We start from the raw sequence: 21,503 nt of genomic DNA, 5'->3' as shown, positions 1-21,503 counted from the left end.
CGGGAAACCTCATCGCGGCGCGGATTGGCCGTGGGTCTCTCCCGATCCCGCCCCCGCTGGCAGAGGGAACCAATCAGGACTTGGCATTGCGGGAGGCAGCGGGCGGCGTGCCTCGGCCTCGAGCGTGAGGCGCGGAGGCGGCCGCGGGCGGCGGCGAGGGGAGCGGCGGGTGAGGGGGGCGCTTCCTTCTCGCCGGCTGCAGCACGCTCACCGGCCCGGCCGCCCCCCGGCGAGCCCGTCCTTCTGGCTCAGGGTGAGCTGCTGCACCCCTCGCCTTGGCCACCCTGTCCGGCACCAGCACCCCCGCGGCCTGCGCCCGGCCGCCCCGGCCCTCCGCCTGCCCTGCTGCCCGGGGCGGCCCCAGGAGCCTGAATCTGGTGGTGTGCACGCGAGAGGGAACGGTGGTTTCAAGCAGAGGCCGTGAGAGGTCTGAGCCCCACCGGTGAGGCCGGGTAAGCGGCGGAGGCAGTCAGTTACCCGCAGGGACTGGAGCAGCCGGCCGCTCGGGGAGGCTTCTCCTGGGCCTGAGGGAAGGGCCTGTGCCTTACCCCAGCTCTCCGTGGTCAGGAGGAGGTTCCACACCCCCGCCGGCGTGGGGGTGCATGGCTTAAATTTCAGCAGGGCCAGAAAATTTGCAGTCAGGTGCTTTGACAGGCCACAGTTGCAGGGGTTTCCGTCCTGGAAATGCCATGAGAAACATGAGATTTGGTCACAGGTGCTCGCTGATGCTTGTGCCTGTCCAACTGGTGCTGATCTATGGCTTGCTAACACTCCAGTGTGTTCAGATCTTAAAATTAGGAGGTTAAACAAGTGATAAATGTGCTGCTTTGTGCCGTTTTTGAAAAGGGTGATCAGTATGACCCAAGCAACTAGTTAGCTTGATGGCTGTCCTAACCAAAATAGAGCATCTGAGCATCTGGAATTCAAATAATAAAAAGTTGAAACGAAGGAATGTAATCAAGTCTACACAGCATTGTATTAAAAGTAGCTATTGATACTGTTTTGAGGAGGTACTTGACTCAGACTTACTGCTGCTGCATGGTATCTTCATTAACATTGGGTGCATGCAGCGTCAATAAACCATGCAAATGGAATTTGCTGCCAGTTCTCAAGAAGAGTAAGTCTGTAGGAGAACTCAGCTGGAAGAGGTGGTGTCTAAACAGGTTCCGGTAGTAGGTTCTGTGTTGTCCTACATTCTTAGCAATGATCTGGAAGCAGATCTAAACCTGCTGCTGCAAAAATTCAGCTCCAGGATTAATAGAGTTGTAAATAGTGATGAAGGACGAGGCACTGATCAGAATGGTTGGTAGAAGCAGCCCATTCATACTCAGTGAATTTTAATCTAGCCAACTATAAAGTTGTCTATCTTAAGAACCAAGCGTGGAGACTGTAACTGGACAATAGAAGCTATAGCTTGGAAAAGTAATGACTTTGAGAAGGATTTAAGGGTCAGAATAAGTAAACAATCAGATAAGGGCTCTTCTGTAGGCTGCTGTGGCAGAAAAGGATTAATCAACGTGTAAAAAAAGGAATGTTTATTTTACATCTCATGTTTAGCCTCAGCAATGCCATCCACAGGATAATGCATGCAGTTCTGATTTTTGGATTTTAAGAAGCACATTGGAAAATATGAGAGAGCAAAAGAGTGAAGGAAAATGCTCCGATGGTTGTAGAAAATACATTACACTGGGAGATTTTAAGAGCTCAGGCTGTCAAAAGTTATCTAAAAGAAGATAGGGAGGTGACTTGATTGTGGTGTATAGGAACGTTCCTAGGGGGAAGTACAGGATATGAAAGGGCTCTTTAATCTACTTGAAGAAAGGCATAATAAGAAGTAATGGCCAGAGGCAAAAGCCAGACAAATTCAAATAGGAAATAAGACACGCATTTTTACATGGTTAACCACCAGAACACATTCCCAAGAGAAGCTGAGGATTTTCCATCGTTTTATGTCTTCCGATGAAAATTATATGTATTTCTGAAAATTATTTTTTAGCAGAGCAGAAGTTATGCTTTATTTTATTGGATGAATACAGGTTGAAGTCTGATGATCCGTGAGATGCATAGTGTCAGGTTAATCTAGTGGGACCATCATGGTTTAAATTTTAAATGCCAGAAGACATTCCGTTAATAACCATGAGCATTAGAATAAAATTATTGTTTTTGTCTTGAAATACCTATAAGCCATAAAAAAGCTGATCTAAATGAAGTTTTTGGTTGCAGAATATACTTGCTAAGACAATATCTAAAGGTTTTGGCCTTTTGCTTCCTAAATTTACACTCTTGGGATTACTTGGAAATATTTATCTGCATTTTCATTTAAATTTCTAAGGGAATAGATCCTTACAAGAAAATTCATTTGGTACATTCTGATTCTCTTGGCCTTGGGGCAGTTTTACATAATTGATGTTCACACTGTGAAATATTTCTTGGAGGTTTATTATCCAGAGTGCTCAGGTAACTGCACCAAATTAAGCCTGATAGATTTCCTATATTGTACATTACATATATTTGTATGTTGTGTGTGCTTGCATGTTACAATCTTAACCTCACTTAAGGCGTTATCATAATATAAACAATTATATTACCAGTGGCAGAGCTGCTATTACTGAAAAGGGATGAATGAAATATAAATAAGATTTCAGATCAGCAGCTTGGCAGAGAAATGTGAAAACACCACCCCTGAAAGGGTACATGATCAATTTTTCTGTCTCAAGAATGGAAAGTGTGCTGTCATTTCCCTGCCTTCTGAGAAACATGTGATGCTAATCCTGCAAGATACATGTGCTTCCTAATTTACATACTTCCCTGGCTCTTGAGCAGAAAATGTAAAGAGAGGAGCTGAAAAACAAGCTGCCACCTTCTTTTGTGCATTTTCCCAGAGTCAAGCCACAAACAGTCTCCCCTTCAACACAGTACAAACTGAAATCTGTTAATTAACTTGATGCGGAGTTCTGGAATGAGATCTGAATAACTGTACAGGGGAAAAAAATTGCAGAGATTACAAAGGATAAAGCAAGACTTGTTTATGGTATGTACCTGGTAACTTGAAAAAGTAGAAAGTGTTTGTGTGTGTGGTTGAAACTTGTTTACCTTGACTTTGAACTTGGTGCAAAAATTACATGATATTAATACTAGAGTAGCTTTTGAATTACCTTTGTGCGTTGAAGTAAGTGACAACTGCAGTGGGCATTCCAAGAGGAGTGTAGAGTACACCCTCTAACAGAACTTTTCCAGAAAATGTGTTTTATTGTACTGTCTGCCATAGATGGCCCCAAAGCTGTTCGAAATACGTTGCAGCTTGCTGCAGAAGTGCTGTCTGAGCATGACACCCGCAACACAGGCATTTTCAAGGATGTCTGGCAAACCAGGGTGCTTGCAACCGCATTCCCACAGACTGTACCTATTTGACAAGACAGCTGTGGGAATCGATGGCAAGTGAGGTGATCTGCCGTGATCACCCTGCCCAAGGGACAGGAGCAGAACCAGGAGCTGTTTTTTGAAGCAGAACATCTTGCTTGGCATCTGTTTGGGTCACCACTGGTTACTGCGTGTATTTAAGGTACTGGTTCTGCCTTGTAAATCTTCAAACAACTGGAGACCAATTTATCTGAGTCAACAGCAGCCAGTTGTTTTTCCCTCTGGCTCTGAAGGAGCAGGTGGCAGGACATTGTCCAGGACTGTGGGACTTGTCTTCTGTCATCATCTGAAATAGCTTGGATCTGGTCATCTTTTTGTGCAAAAGACGTCTGTTTGATAGCATTTTGTGAAGAGAATTAAAATTATTTCCTGGTGAATGAAGGATGGAAAGGAGTATCTGTAGAGGTCTGAATGGTTAGTTTGCTGTTGAAATAATCATTCCAATGCTGCTAGGGTTTTGTTATATTATTAATGATGTTAAAGTGCCTAGAGTTAGAGGAAGGCTTCATTTGAGATAATTTTGAATGCAAATGAATAAAACCTAGTGCTAATCATACTAGGTTTATCATTATTTTTTGAAGTAATTGGTGAGTTGAGTATCCAGATTTGAGAAGGCAAGAGTGTATTTATTGTAAGATTTCATCTTGAAAAGTAGATGGGAGAATAAGGAAATGTATTTTACTTCCAATTAATACATATTACTCTAAGCAAAAATGAAAGAGTGCTTTAATTTGTTCGTGAGTATGAGCTATTGCAATAGCACAGTGCAGGAACACTGGGCAAGTGCTAATGTTCCGTTACAGCAGTGGGAGAAAGAACGTGCTGAAGGCTTTCTGACTTGCTTACGCTGTACTTGGACAGTGCTGGGTTCTGCACAGTACTTTCTTAGTGAACAATGTAAGATACTAAAATACAGCTTATCTCTGTACAAGTTACCGCTCATGAATTCCAGCTTTTTCAATAGAACTTAAAAGAACTTAGCTGTCTTTAGTAAAAGTGTATTTAATGAGCCAGTTGAGCACTTCTTTTAGGTAAGGTCTAACAGCTATGCTACTCTCCATGGGTTAAAAAAAGTTTGTGGTTTGGAAAGAATAAGGCTTGGATCTTGTCTCTTTTTGTTGGTACTCTGATTGCTGTGCTAAAAACTTTACCAACTGCAATATGAGCTCGATGACTTGCTGTAATCCCCTGATTTCAGTTTAGCCTGGTTATGGATTTATTTCTGCAGGATAATGTTCAAAGTTCCATACGGGAGTGCTTTTGTGGTTTTTGTTTGGTTTTCTAACCCTTTCCCTGTATTATTTACTTCTGTAAATTTGTTAAATTGTTCACAATTCATTAATTTATTAATATTAATATCAATAACATTATTAATAATAATAAAGGTATTAATACTAACACAAGTATTGAATTGCTGTAGCATTTGGTATGATAGGGGAAGGACACTGGGCGCCTCAGAAATCTGATCTGTTGGCAGACTAGCTAAACTGAAACACGAAGGCCCAAATAACACTCACTTGGCTATAGTCCCACGAGCAACAGAAGCAGAAAGTACAGGCTTTGTTTAAGTCGTGGGTAGTTTGCTTCAGAGTTACAGGCCTGGATTTTCCAGGGAATGGAATCAGGTGGCTTTGGTGTGTTGCTATTTTAGCACTGGGGGCCACAGGAGCACATGTTCTCATGTCACAAGATATACTTCTTATTATATTGCCACCTCATTTAGATGAGGGCCAAGTACGCTCATCGTTTCAGAATCTGCCCAGCTGTTTGGGTTGTTTTTTCTTTTTTCTCCACGTGTCTATATTGGCGCGTAATCTTGGAAAGGTGCAAAATTGTATTGACCAGGTTAATTGTATGCAGATGCAAAGTGTACAGTGTTGTGATTTGTTATAACAAAAAAGAATAAAAAAGTTGAAACTAAGTAATAAAAGTGACTGCAGTGATAGGATCTCCTCTGTAAAGTCATTTCAGGAATGCAATTATAGTCTTTTCATTCATCTATGAACTTAAATCTATGTCACCTGCCATTTCAAACATAATTCAGATAAAGGTAACATTATTTAAGGAGTGTTTCTATTGTGTTAAAAATGAGATTGTTCCATTTTTTACATTATTTTAAATTATTGTATGTCCTCATTTATAGCATGATTGTGTCTTACATTCATTAACTCCTCAGAACAGCTCTGTGAGGGACTGGAATGTATAGTTACCACCCCCTTCATTTCTCAACTGGGAAAGAGATACACATTTGATAGCAGTTTCATTATACTTCCATTTCTTCCATTTTCCCACGTTCCCGTAATTTTAATTTTCTAATTTTGTCATCTGTTGTCTATATGGTGAGAAAATGGAGGTATTTTTTTCCCCCTGTGGTGTCTATAGAGATTAACAAATCCTAAAGCAACAACAAATCCTTGGTCTTTTTGCCTCGTCATCCCAGGATTTGGAATTGAAAACAGTTACATTTAGGGAGGCAGGGGAGAGGATGGCTGCATTGTGGGTGGGTAGGGTTTGCTTGCTCTTTTTTCAGAAACAAGAAATCAAAGAGGAGGAAGAGGTTTAGATTCCCGCTTTTTCAAAAGCTTGGGTTAATGATGCCTAGTTGTGGGTGAAACCGATTTCTGGAAGGTATTTCTTCACTGTGGCTACTAGGGATTAAATCATAGGATGGCTTGTTTTTACTTGGAATAGCTGACTGTGCCTTCATTCCCATGCTCTCCTTTATTATCCACTCCATTTGTCTATGGAAGAGACAAGGCACTAACCCAAGGCATGCACCTGTTTGGGTACCATCACTGCATTATTTTATAGCTAAATATTGCTACTAGCAAGAAAGCAGAGGAGCGATAGAGTAAAAAAAAAATAAAATGCCAAAACTTGCACATAGCTTTCATTAACCTAAAGCCCAGCATTAGAGGGTTCCTTCTTTCATACATTGTGAATTTTGGTGATTATACAATACTAGCAGCCATTTTATCACTGTAATTTCTGCAGATCCCTTAAAGATATTTGTCATTTAAGAAGGGAGTAAGTTCTTTCATGCTGACTTGCATCAACTGCAATTACTGCATTTTAGATCGAATTTTGTGTGCAAGAGTGGGAGTTACATCCATGTCTGCAAGCCAGCTGTGCTGCAGGGGCAGACAAGTACTGAGAACTCTTGGCAGCGGGAAGCTTCTTGTTGGAGCATGCTGAGAGCAGCTGCGGCAGAACCCACTCGTTGATGGGCCAGTTCAAAGCGCATATCCCCAGTCCAAGGATGAAAGCAAGCCTCTCCATGGGGCATTGCAGAGTTGGGAGGCACCCAGGACTCCGAGACAGGGTGATCACATCCTGACAGTTACAGCTTCACAGAAAATAAGTGCCTTTTAAAGAGGCTAGACCCATTTTGATTACTCAAACTCATCAAAGGGTTGCACCCCACACTACACTAATGGGAAGGAAATCATGGGAGTCAACCTGAATAGCAGGAGCAGAGAGTTTACCACATGATGTCCTAGGACATGAAAGGTAGGAGAAAGGTAGCATGTTCAAATCCTACCATCAGGTTCAAATGTTCATTTGCAGGAAACTAGGCAAGACCATGTATGTGCCATATAAATGACTAGGGAAGACAGATTTGATAGGATGAGAGACTTGGGATACGAAGTATAAGATACACAGCAGATGGGAATTTGCCTTTGCATGCACAGACGCATGTTTTAATCAGTTCTGGACTTTTTTTCTTAGAAAACCACAGTGCCAAGATTATGAAATGGAGCTGATTCATCCTCAAGGGTGTGTCAAGTTGCTTGCCATTAGAGTAGGAGGAGTGAAAGCTTCCCTGGGGTTCTTTCTGATAACATTTGTTAATTTTCTATTCAGAGGTGGAAAAGAAGCCACAATTGGAGGAATATGTTCCTAATTCATACTAATTATGAATTCTCTTGGGTTTCAGGAGCACCATTTGTAACCATGGCTGTTACTACAAATGAGGTCATCCACATTTGAATGAAGATCTGATCTGCAGCCAATAAAAAAAATATGTGTGTGTATATTAAGCACTGTAGTATTTTCGTTTTAACTCCTACCCTTCAAACTACAATCTAGAGAGCAAAATTAAGCCCTTATGCTCCTTCTGCAATTCATCAGAAAAGGCAGATCCCTTGCCAGACAGACCGGAAAGTCTACAGGCTGATGAGAGAGCTGTTTGGAGTAGGCTGATAACAAACCAAATGTGAGGACAGCTCTGAAATTCCATCCCACACCTCACACGGAACTAGAAGAGAGATACCTTGAATTATGTGTGATACAGGATCTACTGGTGGTAGTCAGTCATGAGTATTTTTATAAATAATTGGGTAGATCTCACTTTGTTGCAGGATAGGAGGCCTGCTTTTGATGTAAATGCCTAGTGGTCAGAGTTCTTGGCTGGGAAGAACCTTTCTAAGCCCTTTTAACAATGTGATAGCCAATATTCATTTACTCTCGCTATGGTGCTGTTTGTTGCAGGTCAATTGAGAATATCCACAACATCACCAAGAGCCTTCTCCTTCCAATCTGCTGAAGATGCCAATGAGCCACCTCCCTCAGTCTTCTGTGTTCGGGATGTTACGTGATCCCAGTCGTGGGGAGGTTCTCAGGAAAAGGCCAGGTGTGCTCAACACATGTGATGGTACTGGGAACAACTTGCTTGCCTTACCGCTGCACCCTGTTCCAGGTAATGCAGCCCATGCATCCCAGGGCAATTCAGAACCTGTATGACAAGTATTTTGAATGTAACCGGTAGTTCTGCAGGCTCTCACTCTCAGGATAGCATGAACATTGCTGCTTTTCTTAATTACACAAAAAGTGCTCAGAATTATGTGGGTGTACGTGATATTTCCTCAAATGTAAATTAACCCTTAAAGTATCATCATGAAGTAACTAATTAAAATTTTAGGAGTGATGAGTTAAAATACATGGGATTGCTCTCAGACATCCAAGTCCTTAAAAAGGTGCATTGTCCCAATGGATAAGTTCTACAGTATTTACTTTGGGCACCAGAAATGGAACTTATATGGATTCATTTGGCCAAGTTCAAGAAAACTACCTGTAATCTCCTGCTGTGGCAGCTGTCTGACCCTAGAGGCATGCAAAAATTCCTACCACCTACGCATTTGTCCTGGCAGTTCCCTAGTTCACTAAACTGGAATGCCCATGACTGCACAGGTGGCAGTGACAGGTAGGGCCAGGCTCTTGGCTGAATCCTGCCATGGATCAGGAGCACAGCAAACACGTGTCTATATTCCACCTGAATTCCTGGAGAAGCCTACTCTGCTATGCGTGCTCAGAGTCTCGTAGTGCTGAGTCCACAGAGAAACCACAGGCTTCTGTGAAAAGGATGAGGGAAGGGAAGCACCAGAGCTTCTCCTTCCCATAGCAGCTTAGTAAACATAGTCAACTAGGGAGTGGGAAATCTAAATTCAGTTTCACCTTGGCCTGATGGGATGCAACCCATTCGTGACTCAGAAGGCTGCTAGTCACTAGCTTATTGCTTAATCCATGGCATTGCATCTTCTGTCCCTCCTCTTGAATTTAGACTGTTGGCTGTAAAATACAGAGGACTAGAAAAAGATCTAGCAAGAGAGTGCATGTGATTGGGATGTAGGAGATCTGCGTTTGATGGAGCTTAACCGTTTTGGCTGAAAAGGGAGCATAGGTGATCTGAATCAACAGGTATTGGGAGTTGCAGTACTTGTATTGGAGGCCCCCTGAGTCCTGCCCTTGGAGTTCGGTGAGATTAGTCATGCAACAAAAGCAGCTGTAGATTTGGAGTCAGGATATGTAAATGGTAGAAGTTGGTCAAGAATGCAAGACTGCTGATTCACAGAGCTATGGTGCAACTGCGCTCAAAGCGTAACTTTAGGATCCAGGAGCTCTTCGTTAGTTTGCCTGTACGTTTTCTAACAGCACCCTCATGATCTGCTGTGCCTGCTGAAAGGCAAGCAATATAATATGATGTATAGTAAAAGAAGCATTTTTTAAAGAAGTTACTAATTTTGGAGGAAGTGGGAGGCTGCATATCTTTTGGATCACTGTATTTCAAAAAAAAAAAAGAAACTAAACAGGACTGGAAGAACTTGCAATGTAGGTTCATCAGTTAAGAGCCTGAGTGTTCTAAGGACTGTTTAGTTTTGCACCTTTATTGTGTAGAAATTACATACTGCTGATGAAGGGGCTTTTACAACCAGCTTAGCCAGACAACAAAGGAAGACAAAACACTATTCATGAGGGGGCTGGAGTTGTCATGCTCACTTCATCTTAAATTTTGCAGGTTTTTTGGCTAATCAGATCATTTTCTCCTTGTTTCTTGTAGGTTGAAAATGCGTACTTTCTGTAATGTGGTTTTGCCTTATGACTGTCCTGCTTTCCATCTCTGTATATGTAGATATAAATGTATATATATGTCTGTACACCTCTTTTAATATGCCTTGTTATCATTAGCTCTGTCTGCTTTCTCTCCTGTATTTGTTTGGTTGATACTTAACCCATGTGTGCAGTCAGAACTCTTAAAACTCTTTTTGGTTTTGTGTACTTATTGTGTCTGACAGAGCTTCTGCAGCCACAAACTGTACAACCACTTCTGTCCTACTCTTTAATCCTACCAGCACTGTTGGGAGTGCTCACACATCTGGTCATATGGTAGTATCAGGGCCATATTACTACATTTCACCATATTTTCCTCACCCTTTAAGTGCCAGCTGAAGAAAAGCACTGGCAGAGTCTTCCTAAGAATGAGAATAACAAGGGTAAAATTGGATTTGTTCTGGGGGAAATAAAAATCCTGACAGAATCACTCCCTTAGTAGAGTCATTTCTTTGTGGGATATGGCTTGTAAGTCCTACCTAGGGCAGGACTTCCCCGTGTTTTTCCTGGTGAGCTTGGACTTCATTAAGAAACTGGAGACACAAAAGTCAGAGTGATGCGGTTGCTTGAAGACATATCCTTGGATGAGTATGAAAATAATTAACCAATGTCGTTTACACAAGCACAATCATAAACGAAACCTAACTGAAATGTTAAAGCTTCATAGATAGAATCGCAGATTTCTGCATATTGTCCAGTATGTAAATGGAGCTTACCCTTCCTGCTCTAGAGAAAGTGCCAGCCTCTGAGTCCGCAAGATTTGGTGTTCACGCTAGTAGCAGCTTACTCTGTGTTGTGTCCAAAGAATAACGGAGAGAGCAAGACAAACACAGTTTAGCAATGACTTACAGCCCTATTTCACGTATAGATTTAATAAAAACACCTTCTTAGCTCAACAAAATCACTGCCCTCCAACAAAACCCTCACAAAAAAAGGCATCTAAATGGTGCAAGAGACTGTTCATCATGGTGCTATTGCATGTCACGTTCAGTGAAATCCTGGCAAATTTCACCCAAGTGGCAGACCCTACTGTTTAACTAAATGACTACTGCCTGCAAGACTTTTAGTGAAGGTGCAGTAGTTTTTATCTGTAACTTAACAAGCCGGTTTGATCTTTGAAACAAGTGCTTGGAAAAGCCAGGTGTTAGGCTCTCTTAATGTGAGCTGGGTGTCTGTTGGGGTGCATACTTGCAGCACCCTAACAGGCTGAGCAGAGCAGCCCTGGTGATGGCAGCCCAAGGATGGTGGGGCAAAGCCACAGCGAGGAGGTAGGGCCACGGTGAAACCAGGAAGGCAAGTCAAGGAGGCAAGGGCAGGGTCAGGTCCAAGGTCAGGCATAGCCCAGCCTGGAGGAGACTTCTCATAGCTCTTTTCCCTGCAGGCTTGTTCCAGGTTATAGAGCTGGTCCTGAACATGGACGCCAAATCCCTCAGAACAGTGGAAAGAGGTTACAGAGTGTATTGGTGCATGAAGGATCCTGACAGTCTGAAAACTAAAATGCAGTTGTATTTGTTAGGACATGCAAAATACTTGCAAAAAAACCTGAAACCAGTGTAAATCACAAATCTGAAACTCAGATCAGATTCTCTGTAAGGCTGCCTAAGTTTTATGATCTGTATCACTGAACCTGAGCCATGTGTTCAACAAATCTGGCTTGATTTATGTATTTTGGCTTAAATGGTTCAAAAACCTGAAATTTGAAAAGTTTGTATAAATAGTAATTTATAGCCTTGTGGCTTCAGCTGCTTTGTTGACCACATACAGTTACTAATATAAATACTCATTTCATGCAGAGATGGAGGAAGCCTGTATGCATGAATCTGGGTGGCACTTAAATAGTTAGAAAGTTCTGTCTTTTACTTTAAGGGTTATTTCTTACAGGGCAGTCTGTGTAGGTTCTCGGTATAAAATGATCTCCGAATTAAAGCAGCCACACTATATTCCCAAATGCATAATTACAAAAAAATACCTCTTTGTAGTACCTCACCATGAGATGTTTAATTTCTAGTGACGACTCTGACCAGTGCTCTGATTCTGCAAGGACTTTTCTTTATGCATCATGCTCACGCATCCCTTTGGAGTCATGGAGCTTGCACGTGGTTCAGTGCTGAAAGCTGAACATGTCTGTATCCTGGCAAGGACATAAAATGTTTGAAATGAGTTTTGAGAAGCCTGTGGGACACTGCTAATAGAATTAAAATGCAGCTTCCTTTCTTAGTGTTGAAATACTCTCAGTAAAGGCAATAAATAGATTGAAATGTAAAGAAATTATTTAGGTCAAGGTTGATAGTTGCTTAATGGGCCTTCAGGGCTCTCTTAACTCCAAATAAAGTCAAGCCAAGTCCGAAGTCTTTAGCAGCTCTGCAAGCTATTATGTTGTTAGCAGGCATAAACCTTATCTAGTTCTTTTTCCTCTCTGTGATTCTGTACCAATAACAGGGAAATAAGGACACTGATTTCCTTTGTAGATAGCGGGTGAAAAGCACTAGAAAAGCTGTTATCAATGAATACCTGCATTTATGAATAATTTCCACTTAGCCTTTCAGATGCAGGAACCTTGGCACCCACATAGAAAAATATAATTGCATTGAATCCACTTATGTTTCCTTACTGCGAACAATTAAAATATGAGGTGTAAGCTGCCAGCACAGTCCTTGATAAAACAAAATTGATGCTTTGCAAAAGCTGTTTTCATACTTCTCCCCATATGGTCTAACCACACTCAGGGGAAAATCATTGAGAATATAGGATTATAACAATGTTTGTTTGTTTGTTGTGCTGGAAAATTGATGTCAGTCCTATACACGTCCTCTAACTATACCAAAACGTTAAAAACCATCACACCACAGCATGCATATTTCCCATGTTTAGCATAGAAGTATTTCACAAAGGCATAAAACCAAAGAGCATAATCCTGAAGATGGCAGGAGAGAAGCTTTCAAGAGGGATATCTAACAGAAATACTGACCCTACAGAAAGCATATCGAATCTTACCCTGACCAAGAGCCACAGCCTCCATAGTGGGTATCTCCAAGGGCTGGGAGAAGGGCAGGGCCCTCGTGGGCAGGAGGTGGCCCTGGCTTCTGAGGCTGGGCAAGGCCGGGAGAGGTGTCCAGCTGCCTCCCACAGCAGCCCCAGGCTGTCAGTTTGACATACCCATCTGGGTGATGCTTCCTCTGCCGGGGCTTGTACGCGCTGGCAGCCATCGTACTGAAATCCCTTTGTGCATGCAGACCTGCAGCAGGTCAGGAAACAGCCCTGGCACCAAGACCCCCCCTCGCATTGCTCCTGTGCTGCAGCCATCTGCTCTGGCTTGTGGGCACAGCGAGATAAGAAGAGATGGTAGAAATTTGTAGAGGCGACCGTTTAAAAGCCATGCAGGGCTGGGATCAGAGCTTGCTTCCACAAGGACTCTTCAGGCACGTGAATAAAGCTGCACAAGGTGGAGAGGGAAAAAGAGCATTTCACCTGCAATTCTTTTGTGTAAAGAGCAGAGCTGACAGAGGAGTACGAAGTTTCATTAAAAAAAGAAGCGCAGGACAAAATGTATGGAGTGTTGGCACAAGGAGGGGAGGCTGCAAAATGCGCAGCTAAAAGAAGCCAGGGAAAAGACATGGAACTGTTTTTTGATTGCTGTCTGGGGAAAGATTACACAGAGATTAAGGGAAGTGCATGTTTGCAGAGATAATACAGCTTGAGGGACAGCCAAGAGGTTGGAGGTTGTCCTGAGCTTTACCAGCCGTCCAGTGCCATTCAACTGGTGAAGCTGCATAGTGCAGCTCTCCTTGGGAGCGAAATACTGCCGGCACCGACTGGCAGGGCTTTACATTCATGCTGTGCAGGTGCTTTAAACTTTGCTGGGCCAAAGCAAAGGCACAGATTATGATGGACTTGAGCATGACAAATCGAAACGTTTCTTGTTTTGATTAGGATTCTTGTAACTTAAAGATCAGCCTAGACATGCACCTGCATAGTGCACTGCAGGTAGGTCTGAGTATTCCGGTGTGGCACGCACTGAGATACTGCAGACAGCTCTTGCCCGTGCTCCATGCCCACCAAAAGCTGTGTGCCTGCATTCATGCAGTGCTGAGCCACAGCAGAAAAGCCCCCTGGGAGTAGAATATATTGACTGTGAATCAGCACCAGGCTAATATAATAACATTTTAGTTGGCTGCTCAGGCAGAGCTCGCGTGGGTCTGAGGGGATTATGCCATGGCCAGTTATGCTATATAAACGCTGCTGGAAAGGTACTTGTGTAATGAAAAAAGGCATCACATATTCCTAATGGCTTTATTTATTCAGCTATATTACTACTCCATTTTACTGAGCACCAGTTTACTCCAATAAATTTAACTATTATCCTCCTCTTCCCTCAGAAATCTGCTGTTAGCCCAGGGGCTCTGGGAAAACTGTGTATCGAAAACCAGTTGGTGTAAAAAGCTGGCTGCTACTATCAGGGCAGAGACTTGGATCGAAACAGGGCGAACTGGCACATGGCAACCAAGAGTGAGTAGTTCTGCATCCACGCAGAGCAGCTTCCAGTGCATTTTTCTCAGCCTCTTGCCAGTCTGGGTCCAGCTTTGCTGATTATGTGGAGGTGGGAACTGGCTTTTACACAGGTAATCGAGTCCAGACGCTGCTCTCTGCCATTTGCGAAAGCAGGAGCTTTCTCCAGCCTTTTCATCAGCAGCTGGCTTTCCTCTTTGAAGTCTCACCTGATGTGTGTAAAACTAGTTGCAGGATTAGCCTCCTAAAATTTGCTTGTCAATCCCATGTGTGTCACTGTTCAGCCTGAAAGAGCTGTTGATGCAGCTTTTCATACCACTGAAGGGTGCTCGTCAGGAGAGAGCTCCATGGTTTCTCTCCAGTGAATATATGGCCATTTCTGTAATAGAAAACAAGAGTTAAATGTGTGAAAAGAAAAAAATGTCTGAAATAAATGAAAAATGCAAATTCCTGAGTTTCTCTGCCGGATTTGTAATATCTCTTAGGTCTGTCTCTGCCCAACTCAGCTGTGTTGTGCTTCCAGTAAAGTACTTGATACTCAATAGTGCCAAACTTAAAGAAAAACTAATGGGGGAGGTATTTATGTTTTTTTAACACAGCTGTGGATTTGTGACCCTCCTCCTTCCCCCTCATACTGTTCTGTACTCAAATGAGCCCCTCAGAGCTGTTATTTTTGGAGAGAGTTTGAGACATTGAGTGTTACCTGAAAAAAAATACTACCAGTAACCAGGTAGTTGAAGCGTTTCGGTGTGAGTAAAGATCTGTAGTTAAAAAGTTGAAGGTAAATTAAAAATGGGAGTAAAATATCTGAAAAGGCAAACCTGGATTTACTCTTCCTGAGAATATGTTGAGACAGTGCATTTCATTAAATAGTACGCATCCTGTTTCTGTGTTACTAATAGGTTTATTCTGATGAATTACAAAAATGTCTATCATAAAATTAGACGCATGCACTACTCTGCAAAGTTTCATAGCTGTACAAAAATGTATCTGAGCAGATACCTATGCTACTCAAAATCTAGCAATAAGCTAGCTAGCTGTAACCAACTTGAAACAAAACATCAGAAAGACAGACAAGGGCTCAGTAAAGATTACATTGTGAAAGTATGGGATATTTAAGAGTTCATCTGCTGAAGGATGACTTAGCCGCCTCTCTTTTCCACCCGTTTGATTGTTGCGCTTAGGAGCAGATTCCTTGTACTTGTAGTGACTTTGAAGAAAGATACAAACTACGGGGTGGAAAAGCCACCTAGTGGTATACAGAGAAATGGTGCCAAGCAGGAGCAGGCACCTCTGAATTCCAAGGAAAGATTTGTTCTCCTACAGGGCCACGGTGCTGTGGCATGCTATAAAGGTGTTTTGTTATTACTCGTGGGAGTCTGGTATGTGTAGTACACACAAGCAGGAAACCCACAAACTTACTGAATAAATTTGTCAGAGGACAGTACCATGAAACTTTATGTTGGATCATTGCCTGTTTTATATATGCTGTGTAAACAACAAAATCTCATTTAGAGCTATTTCAGAGAATTAAAAGAGGGTGAATGAGTTTGCCCCGTTTTTCTTCCCACCTGTCCAAATAAATGCAGGAGTTACTGTTAAGTACAGCTGGCCAGAGCCCAGGAAGAGAAGAAAGCACATAAAGCATCTGTACTATTTGTTTTAATCTTCATTATGTCATGGCTTTAAAGCACAATAACATTTGCAGAGCTAGGGAAGGACACTGGTTAGCTGTAGCTCTGTTCAGGGTCCCACTGGTTACTTTTTTTGAGGATAATTTCTATGTCTGTTGAAAAGAAATGGGAAAGGCATCCAATTTGGGAAAACAAATATTAACCCTTCTAGCAAAAAGCTGCTGGGTGAGGCAGATCAGGACCATGTATGATTGATGTGTGAAAGTCTGCCTCTTTGGAAAGGCTGAGAGGAGCTGGCAAACGGTTATAACAGCTCCGTTCCTTCAGGACCCTTCACCTCAGTGCAAGCAGTGGAGAGCTGTTGCAAGAATGGAGGCCTATCTCCTTTCAGCACATCAATGATTAAACCTGAGCCTTTGTAAAGAGTAATGACATAGGTGGTGTGTTCTTATGTAAAGAGTCAAAATGCAAAGTTACAACCCACATGCTGGAGGCCTGGGTTTTATAACGTCAGGGTCTTTGCAGCTTTGCCCTCAAACGATAGTGATTTCTCATTGTCACATTCATCTGTGAACACACAGATCAGGGAGTTTTGCAAACAGAGGGATTAGCTCATGCACATATGCAGATGGCCACATCACACAGTCAGACCTTACAGGATTCCTTAGCCTGTGCTGGTTGATGAGTGGTGACAGAGGGAGGGAGAAGGGGGCACCATGCCAAGCTGTGGCTAGAAATTGTGGGACTGTGTAAGCAAACACACCTTATTGCAGGCCACCTGTGAGACGTGCAGCCAGCTCCGGGAATTAAGCAGCCCTAGTCACGGCCTCCCTCTAATGTAAGGAGCGAGATATGTGTAAGGCAGAGATATATGAATGAAAGAGGCTGTGAAGATGGAGCCTCTTTAGGTAAATGAATTTCATCTTCAGAATGGGAGGCTTAACAAGTCAAGCTAGGCAATTAGAGTAATTACCCCATAGTGTTTAATTACATAAATGCATCTGTACATACACACCAGGCATGGGGTTTACTACATGTAGTAAGTGCATAAATGTGCCAATCTGTAAATCACAGCATTTATGAATGTGCACCGACAGAACTGCATCTGCTGAGCTAAAGGAGGAGCAAAGATGTGCAGGGAAATATCTCTAAGTGCTGGCATTGCCCCAGCCAACATGGAGCTTGGTAGCCAGGGAGGTCAGGATGCAGGAGCAGGGAGCAAGGACAACTAACCAACAGCTGGCTTGTGCACACTGAGACCTGCCCCAGGTCATGGGGTATTGCTCTGAAGGCACTAATTACTTTCTTCTTTCTGCGGCACATGGCTGCCATGAGCCTTTTAGGCATCCTTGAGGCAGGTATGGCATGGGCAAAGAGAAACCTAAACCAGGGGGATGGAAATCTGTGGCAAAAAATAAAAGGGATCTGGGAAGGAAATTCTGGAAATGTGCCCCATTTGTAGGGTTGTGAGGAGCAGTGTTCGCAGCTTGCGAGCACAAAACGTTACACATAGCTTCGAGTAAATTCGTCAGCTTTCCAGATGAAGGTAAAGAGGAACCTGCGTGGCTGTGAGAAGGCACACGCCAGCCCTCCCAGGACACTCATATTTGGCTGTCTGTGCTCATTAGAGCTAATCAGAAGAGGAGGCTGATTTGGGGTGTGGGTGTGTGTGTCAGAGTGCCTGAAAGCGCTTGCATTTGTAGATGGACTCAAGGCCCCTGTACATCTGCTGCTTTTCTCTGGTTAAGTCCTTTCTGTGCTGAAGATTGCCAGAGGTGCAGTAGCCGAAATCTCCGTGAAAGATCTCCGAGTACTTTCCATGGGCCGAGACACCCTGCATGACTGCAGGGCCCGCGCACCGCGGTGCACACGCCTGTGCCGCGGGTCCCCCGCTCCCCAGAAAACCTCAGCCGCTGCGGCCACATTCAGTCCAGCTGGTGCGTGCCCAGAGCCACGGGATCTACGAGCAAGTCTCACCCACACGGGCACCAAATCCCACACGATGCTAGCATCCTTACGACGCTTTACAGGCAGAGCAGCCTCATATCTCACCTATTTCTAAGCTTCCATAAAGCTTTGGAAAGACCTTGGAAAGTTGCTCTGCGCTCCATTCACTTTGGTGATGGTCAAGAGAAATGTGGAAATCTATGAGCAAACACTGTTGAAATTTCTGCGGTAGCTTTTCCTGGCATGCCCAGATTCCCAAATCTTCCCCAATGCAGATCCCTCCTTCTCCTTTAAATGCGTTTCCTGCGTCTGTCACCAAAAAATGTCACCAGTAGAAATGTAACAGCCTCCTGCTTACTTCAAGGGAGGAAAGGTAAACCAAAACCTCTTCCACCAAGCCGTTACCATACCACTGTCTGTTTTTTCAGTGAAGTTTCTTTGCTGCCCTTCCAGGGGGCAAGTTCTCCAACCATTTACACAAAACCCCCTCACTGACATGGGCCTCGGAGCTTTCGACCCCCCCTCCTGACGATCCGCTCTGCCAAGCTGCGTAACACAGGCTGGCAGCTTTCCAGTGGTACTTGTGCACCGCACCCCTCGTGGTTTGTGCTGAGCTTTACGTGAGCCTGTTCAAATCCGTTGGGCTAATCCTGGAGTAGAGCGCTGCTTGGCAAGGACAGCAAGGATACAAGTATAACGTATGAGAAGTTACTGATCCTTAACCAACTACTGCGAGCTTTGAGTAAGGATAGAGGGGGGCTGTCCCTTGGGAGCTGTGCGTCTGTCTGCTTCCGCCCAGCCCCGAATACCCAACCGGGAGAGGAACCCTCCTGCTTTCGTTGCTTTCCTACTTCTTGTTCACTGGCCTGTGCTTTATGGGCAAGCAGTAGGGACAAAAATAAGCCGCTGTTGGTAAATAAATGAAAAAGGAGCACTGCAGCTGAAGTCGCTTCGAGCGGAGAGTGGAGATTTCCCAAGCCTCAGCGACGAGCTCGGTTATCTGTGCGGGCAGCTCGTGTTGTGCGGGGAAAAGGGCGCCCTGAGCGATAATGTTAATGGGGAAGAGGGGTGGGACTGGAAGGCATTTGGTCAGTAACATTCAAGGTTGCCCAAAAGCTGCTGGGAACTGTAAGACACGAGCTGGCGCGTGTGAGATGGCAGCAGCTTTCCGCCCCCCGTACCCACGCGAGGCAGAGCGCAGTGCTGCTGTGCCTGTGTCTGCTGCTGCCCTAGGCCCTGCGGTGGGTGCTGGGCTGCCTTGTCTGGGTGGCTGGAAAGAGAAAATCAGTACAGAGGCATATACGGCGAGTCTGAAGTACTGATACTGTTCTGGCCAAAGAGGCAATGCTAGGAATTGGTTTTCAGTCCCTAGATCTGGCGTGTGAGACTGGAAGAGAACAGTGCAAGGCAGTCAAATGCAGACGTGATCGCCTGTGTGATATGCGTTACTATTTCCATGCAGTCCGCTTGACTCTGCTCCGAACAAACACACCTCAGCGCTGGCAGGGATTACTTTTTGTCCTCTTCCAGCAGCTGCATCTTTGCTTTGTCTGTGAGTGGCTTTGCCAAGTTTCAAGTTAGGGTCCCAATAAAGCTTTAACAAAGCACCGAACTGCAAAGGCAAACAAAAGAGAGGAAAAAAAAGACACCGAAAGGTAGCGAGTAAAATCATGTGTGACCACCAGAACGTGGGGACACTGGGAACTGCTGGTGAAGAAGTTTGCTTTAAAAGAAGCTATTGCAGTGGAAATCACTTCAGAAAAGCACTCCTGCTTTCCAGTGTTTCTGTGGGCATCTGCAGTGCATGGATGAAGAGGATTCAGCATCCCTCTACATCTAAGTCCTGCTATTCTCCAACCAAGTCAGGCAAGGAGCCCTGCAGGGTCTGCAAGCTTTCTGCCACAGCTTCAAGGGATCTTGTGAGACACGGGACCCTTTATTCGGGAGAAGTACGGGGAGAAGTATTTAATATACTCCCAGAGCCTAAAACATGAGTCAATATTTACCCTGAGATTTAGGCTGAGCACTACAGTAATCCTCAACAATCCCCAAGTTCTCTGTTAAGGTTTTAATGAACAAGCCTAAACTGAGGAATGCTTTAGCTCTCTGTGTAACTGAACTCATTGTTTAAGGTCTTCATTAATTTTTTTTTTGTCAAAAAACCAGGGCATGTTTTGTCAATTTTCTTTGCAGCCATAGGAATCCCTTCTTTTTAAGGAATATCCTTAAGTCAGTGAAAACTAGACATTCTTTCCTACGCATTGCCTGAGAACATGCCTTATTTGATTGTAGGGCTATTATAACTCAAGTCTGAAAAAGCAGCATTTTCATGGTTCCCAGGCCATGCTCTTTGCAGTCTGTGGGACCGGGCAGCCCTGCCACCACTGCCTCGCTGCCCCTCTCCCAGGGAAGCCCCTGGCAGCCGCTTCTGCCTCCAGATTTCCTGTAGGAAAGCAGGATCCTGGAGGAAACTTAACCCGCACAGTCTAAAGGCTTTGCTCTGACACACAATAGCGTTTTCCAAACAGGATGCTTATGGGTAGACCTCATGCACTTTGGGTTGAACAAGCAAAATAAACCTTACATGCACAGCACGCTCCTGTTTTTTCAGCCTCGCCTTGCTGGCTCTGGAGGCAGCAGGTTTTCCTGGTAGCCTGCTGTGGGCTCTCCCTCCTTAGTCTCACCCTCGTTTCTAAACTGTGGGAGGCTCATCATTCCCTTCGATATCTTTCTTCTTATCAGGACTATAAAACCGGCTATTGCCTTTTCAGGTTTCTAGGGAAACACCTCCTCCTTTAACTTCTTTTCTGATCCAACTTGTTGGCAAACCACCCTTTAAAAGCACAGAGAGGCACGGACTGCAGGCATAACAATTCCGATTTCTGAGGCTTTCACAGCTGATGTCAGCTATGACGGCAGAGGGGCAATATGGAGCATGTGCCTCTGCTCGTGTTCACGTAAGGGCACGCCACATTAATCTCGGTAGTACAAAATGGACAAAGCACAGAGTGAAGCTCGACAGCAAGATCCCTCCCTTCTGCTGCTTTAACCCTTCGGTTTTAAGGCTGGAACAAGAAGGTTTGGTTCCACAGTGCTCAAAACGGTGCAAAAAACAACTGGGCTGGTCTCAGTGCTAGCTGTCGGCTCCCCCCCAAGAAACTCAGGGTCACGTAACATTTACGAATCATTGGAGTAAGGCTTTCAAAGCGTTCATTGTTGGTGCCGTTCCAACCGCTAGCAACAGTGGTGGTAATTCCTCCTTGGAAAAATCCTGCCCAAGCCCGCATTACTGGCCGGCCCGGAGCAGGAACTGCAGTTTCCCCCGCAGAGCGAGTCGCGCTTCCCCGCTAGATGTCATCGCTGCTTCTGCAAATCACGGGGGTCTTGATTAAAAGCCTTTAATGAAGGTGCCCCGTGCAGCCAGGCCTTCACCGCGCTGGTGGGAGACTCCCCTCCCCGCTGGCACCTGGATGATATGCTTCCTGGAGGAGATTTGCACCGAAACGCTTCTAACTTCATTAGGAGGGTTTGTCGTGCCGATCCATGTCGCCAGGAGCCCACCTACTACTACCCCAGCGCCTGGTGCCATTCTCTAAAAACACTCAGATC

General features: G+C 44.3%; 1 long non-coding RNA gene across 1 annotated transcript; it reads left to right on the top strand.

Annotated features, from left to right (window-relative positions):
• Positions 1-80: 80 nt before the first annotated feature.
• LOC114015357 (uncharacterized) lies at positions 81-14,702 on the top strand. The gene is made up of 3 exons (XR_003559228.2): positions 81-452; positions 7,912-8,119; positions 14,184-14,702. It is a non-coding gene; the product is annotated as an uncharacterized LOC114015357 (long non-coding RNA).
• Positions 14,703-21,503: the final 6,801 nt, after the last annotated feature.

Source organism: Falco cherrug, chromosome 7 (genome assembly GCF_023634085.1).
Source record: "Falco cherrug isolate bFalChe1 chromosome 7, bFalChe1.pri, whole genome shotgun sequence".
Taxonomy (NCBI): Eukaryota; Metazoa; Chordata; class Aves; order Falconiformes; family Falconidae; genus Falco; species Falco cherrug.
Note: the sequence above shows the minus strand (reverse complement) of the source record. Positions and strands in the feature narration are given on the sequence as shown.